Genomic DNA, 6,000 nt, shown 5'->3' on the forward strand with positions numbered 1-6,000 from the left:
GTTTTTGGACATCAGTCCATCAACTGATGAATGGATAAAGTGTGGTATACCCATACAATGAAATATTATTCAGCAATTAAAGAAAATGAAATACTGATACATGCTGATATGGATGAATCTTGAAAACATTATGCTAAGTGAAGGAAACTAGACACAAAGGTCACATATACTATGATTCCATTTATATGAAATGTCCACATTAGGCAAATCTGAAGAGACTGAGAGTATTGTAATTAGCAGTTGCTTAGCGCCAGGATGGGGAGCAGTAATAGGAAGTCACTGCTAAGGGATGCAGAGTTTCCTTTTGGAATTACGAATATGTTCTAAAATTAGATAGTGGTGATGGTGCACAACCCTGAATACATTAAAAACCACTGACTTGTATACTTAACTTTTTCTAAACTTTTATTTTTTGGCAGCATGTGGGATCTTAGCTCTCCAACCAGGGATCAAACCTGTGGTCCTGCCATGGGAGCATGGAGTCTTAACCACTGGACCACCAGGAAAATCACCTATACACTTTAAAAGGGCAAGTTTTATAGTATGTGAATTATACCTTAATCAAGCTGTTAAAAAATTACAGTACAGTTGGACCCTCTTATCCTACTCTATGTGTGACAATTCCAGATATTTCAAGGATTTGAATAAAAAACTAGAAAATTTGAAATTAATATTTATACAAGCTTGAGGAGAGAAAGGATTTCTTAAATATGTTGCCATAGGAAGAAATAATCAACTAAGAATTATTTAATTAAAATCTTTTAAGTGTACATCAAAAAGTTTACAAAGAAAAACAGCAAGTGACAAGATGAGAAAAATATATGCAGAATAAATGATTTTTAAGAAAGAATATACTTATCACATATCCAACTCTCAAATCAAATGGCCAATAAACATTAAAATGCTAAAAATTAAACCAAGAAATGCAAATTAAATAGTGGAAAGAAAATTATGGTTATTCAGTTGGCAAATATTGAAAGATAGCACCAGTGTTTCTCTCTATGCTGAAGGGAACTCTTAGCCATTATGAATAGGCATGTTCATTGCTACAATATTTCTGATGGCAGTTTGGAAATAAATATCAAATTTGTTTAAAACTTTTGACCCAGTTATTTTACCTGAAGGAATTCATCTGTAAGAAAGAAAGATTTGCCCCACAATCAAGGTACTGTGTATTAATCACAATATTGTTTAAATATTTTTTAAAATTAAAATAATTTACATGTTATAATGTAAATTTATATTTAAATTATAATACATCCTTAAAATACTATACAGACATTTTGTGTCTTAAAGACTCAAATATTTAAGAAATAACACCATAAGACTCCTAGAAAAGAACATAGATAGGCAAAACATTCTTCGAGACATAAATTGTACTAGTGTTTTCTTAGGTCAATCTGCCAAAGCAATAGAAATAAAAACAAATATAAACAGATGGGACCTAATCAAACTTACAAGCTTTTGTACAGCAAAGGAAACCATAAACAAAACAAAAAGGCATCCTATGGACCAGGAGAAAATATTTGCAAATTAATTTCCAAAATATATGAACAGTTCATACAACTCAACAACAACAACAAAAACAATCCAAATGAAATAATGCCATTTGCAGCAACATGGATGGACCTAGAGATTATCATACTAAGTGAAGTAAATCAGAAAGAGAAAGACAAGTATCATATGATAACATTTATATGTAGAATTTAAAGGACAAAGGAATATATCTATGAAACAGACTCTCAGAGAACAGACTTGTGGTTGTCAAGTTGGGGAGGTAGGAGAGGGGTAGATTGGGAGTCTGCAATTAGCAGATGCGAACTATTATTTGTAGAATGAATGGACAACAAAGTCCTATTATAGTGCAGGGAACTATATTCAATATCATGTGATAAACTATAATGGAAAAGAATATGCAAAAGAATGCATATATGTATGTATAACTGAGTTCCTTTGCTCTACAGCAGAAATTAACACAACACTGTAAATCAACTAAACTTCAATAAGTTTTTAGAAAAGAATACTATACATCCATTTTCAGTGGTATACACAGATCAACAGTCAAGAGACAAAAAAAAGCAGATGAGCAAAAAGAACAATACTAAATTTTTTTTTTAATACACAAACTCAAAGTCTAAGGGGACATATGCCCAACTACTGATAGCTACCTCTGAATGGTTAGATTATGCGAACTTAAACATTTTCTTGTTATTTACCTAAATTAACTTCCCTGTAATGAACATGGAATGAAAAGGGAAGTTATTCTTAAGACTTGTTAATAGTGCAGAAAAATATTTATAGCATGAAGAAATGCCATATAGTTAAAGCTATGGTTTTTCCACTAGTCATGTATGGATGTGAGAGTTGGACCATAAAGAAGGCTGAGCACTGAAGAACTGATGCTTTTGAACTGTAGTGCCAGAGAAGACTGTTGAGAATCCCTTGGACAGCAACGAGCTCAAACCAGTCAATCTTGAAGGAAACCAAGTTGGAAGGACTGAGGCTGAAGCTGAAACTCCAGTACTTTGGCCACCTGATGCGAAGAGCTGACTCACTGGGAAAGACCCTGGTGCTGGGAAAGACTGAAGGCAAAAGGAGAAGGGGGTGACAGTGCATGAGATGGTTGGGTGGCATCCAATGGACATGAGTTTGAGTGGACTCCAGGAAATGGTGAAGGACCAAGAAGCCTGGTGTGCTGCAGTCCACAGGGTCGCAAAGAGTCGAACACGACTGAGCAACTAAATGACAACAAAATATTAAATAGTATGTTCAGCCTGATCATACCTTTTATTTCAGAAACGCCTTTATTTTTATAAAGTTAGATTAATGGTCATTGTGTGCAAATATAGCCAATTGCAGCATGTTCAAAAACATCAACAACCTCCTACAGCTTTAAAAAGGTATAGACGTTGTGTTACCCATTGGCCTGATCACATTCTGTAAAAGCAATATTAACACACACACACACACACAGAAAAAAGGAAGTTGTTAACAGTGGTTAGCTCTGGGTGGTAGAATTATAATGTGATTGAAACAATTATTTGTGTAAGTTTTCTAAAATGAACACTGTTTTTTGTTGTTGTTCAGTCGCTCAGTTGTGTCTGATTTTTTTTGCAATCCCATGGACTGCAGCACATCAGGGTTCACTTATCATTTTCTAAAATGAAAAAGTGAACACAACATTGTAAATCAACTATATTCCAATACAAATTTAAATATTTGAAGGTAAAGGAAGAAAAGGCTCACAGGTCTATATTATGTGTATGTATGTCATGCTTACTGCTTAGATACTGTTAGGAATACCTGAAATATCAATGTAAAGTCTTATAACACAGAGTTCCAAAGAATCATATAAGCTCCAGTGAAAACTTCACCTTGTTGCTCTAATAATAAGTATGTGGAACCCATTTACAGAGCTCGGGAAGTCAGTGCTTCACTCTGAATGGGGAGAACAGTCATTCTGCAGCTTAACACGAAAAGCATATCGTCTCTGTAGCTTGAAAGGACACTGGAGCTGATGATTTATAAAAAATGTATCAGCTGCAAGATAAGAAACCCATCTGACGTCTAAATGCATCTGACACATCAGTTCAGAAGACAATTTCACCAGGGCCCTTGGGATTTGGGGAGAATGGCTACCTAAGAAAAATAAAACTGGTGGGTTCCTGTAATAAATGAAACCAAGACATGAGCAGCCAGGCCATGACAGTCTTCACTCACATGCTTATCCCTCTGTGCAAGGTGACAGGGACATTGATGGCTGTCAGGACCACAGGTAACACCCACTCTCTGTGGCTACCAACCAACACGGATTGGACACATAGCACAGGCCAGGCACTGTCCTAATGCTTTAAAGTCCAGTGTAACTCACCTAATCCTCAAAACCATCCTGTGAAGTAACTACTACGTTTATCCCCATTTAACAGATGAAAAAAGTGAGGCAGTTTATTCCAATTCACTAAGGAGTTGTTTTTAGCCAATATTTGAATCCAGGAAGTGTGACACCAGCTCCCATTCACCCAGACTTTCAGTAAAATGCTCAGAATAACCCCTCTGAGGGCCAGGCCTATAGGAGTCACCTTTACTAAGCCCTTTATTCTTGACCTCAAGGCTGGTCAGAGTGCCTTGACCAGCACTCCACTTTCCAGGGTGACCCTGAGCCCCACAGACACAATTCCCAGGAGGTTGGGCAGCATCAGCTGGAGAAGAAACCAAACCCACAAATCCCAAAAGACATTTAGCAAGCCGACAACTTTTTACCAGGCCACTACAGTAGGGGGTCCCGCCCCAGGAAAAGGGACTAAGAGTACCTAACATGCGGTCCCTGCTTTCAGGGGTGGATGAGGGCATTGGACATCACTCAGCACAATTACAGAACCTGGACAAGCTCCAGGAGCTCTGGACCTGCAGGTTCCTCTAACCACCAATAGAAAATATTCAGGAAAAAAAATTCCAGAAAGTTCCAAAAAGCAAAACTTGAATTTGCCCCATGCCCAACCTGCTCTTTACATTGCATTTTTATTTACACTGCATTTTAGTTTACACAAAAGCATTGAACCAGGAGCGATAACATGTCCTAAGTACTTTACAGACAAGAATTCAGTTGATCTCAATTCTAAGCTTGGAAATACTACTAGTATTCTTCCCATTCTACAGATGAGGAGACTGAGTTAGCTTAAGTAACTTGCTCAGAATGCTAATAAGTGGCAGAGATGGGATTCAAACCCAGGCATTCTGATCTAGAGCCTGTGCTTCTAATCTCTGTGCTATAGGATGTACTTCTAGGTACATGTCTTGGGAATGTCTGTTCTCTGTCAGACCTTGTTTTAAGTGTTTTAACTAAATCATCTTGTTTGAAATACCCTCAACATACTGTCAGAAAGAGCCAGGGAAATAGCCAGTGTCTTAATCTGAAACAGTTTCTTTGTTAAAAGGATTCCAGATGTACACAGCAGAGCGGTTAGCAGATAGACTTTTGTCATCTGATTGACCATGGTTTAAATACTGACTCAGCTATCTTTTTTTTTTTTTTAATATTTATTTACTAGGCTGCATCTTAGCCTTAGTTCCCTGACCAGGAATGGAACCCAAGTCCCCTACGTTGGAAGGCAGATTCTTAACCACCAGACCACCAGGGAAGTCCTCTCAGCTATCTTTTTATTCCTAATTTCCTCCGACTCTTCACTGTCCATCTGTCCACTCAAAGAATTAGAGGAGACACACTGAAATGCAGGTCAGACTATCCCCAGAATGACGAGAGCCACTGAAAACCCTCCACATCGGTGGGGAGACATTTGCTGCAGGTGGCAGGGTTGGGGAAGCCAGAGGGTGTGATGCCCCAAATCAATGACCCTCAGAGTATGATTCTGTAGATGGGCGGCAGCAGCATCACCTCGGAAACTTGTTAGTGATGCAAAACCTCCTGCTCCGCCCCAGGTCTGCTGACCCAACAGATCTGGTGGGAAGCTCAGTGTGTTTGGACGAGGCCTGCAGATCACCCAGATGCATGCTGAAGTTTGAGAGTCACAGCCCCAGGAGAGCTGGGAGATATGGGGAGGCCCCAACCTCAGAGCACGTGGACAACCAGCAACTAGTGACTAAGGACAACAATGTGAATTTGCTCCCTTAACAAGTCAGGGTGGATTCAGCGCTTTCCCCAGGCTAGCATCACTGCTCCTGGCCTTCTGATCGGAGGGAACGGGGAGGTATTAATCACAGAAGCTACTGGAGGTGCCAGTCCCCCAGTGGCTGGTTGGAGGCAGGGCAAGCATATGAAGAAGTTCAGACCTGGGCCCTCTCTATTTTAGCTGCTGGACAGAGGTCCCAAGAGGGCAGGGACTAACCCCAGAACCCTCACTCCCTTGGGCCACATGCTTAGCTGGCCACTCTCTCCCCTAGACTTAATCAGCACGTGTTCCTTCTGGACCTCCCCTCCATCCCTTCTGTGGTTGCCCTGGACAGTCACATAACCTACTCCACAGCCTTGACTAGCATTCTGCC

The sequence above is a fragment of the Oryx dammah genome, unplaced genomic scaffold (assembly GCF_014754425.2).
Source record: "Oryx dammah isolate SB20612 unplaced genomic scaffold, SCBI_Odam_1.1 HiC_scaffold_10, whole genome shotgun sequence".
NCBI lineage: Eukaryota > Metazoa > Chordata > Mammalia > Artiodactyla > Bovidae > Oryx > Oryx dammah.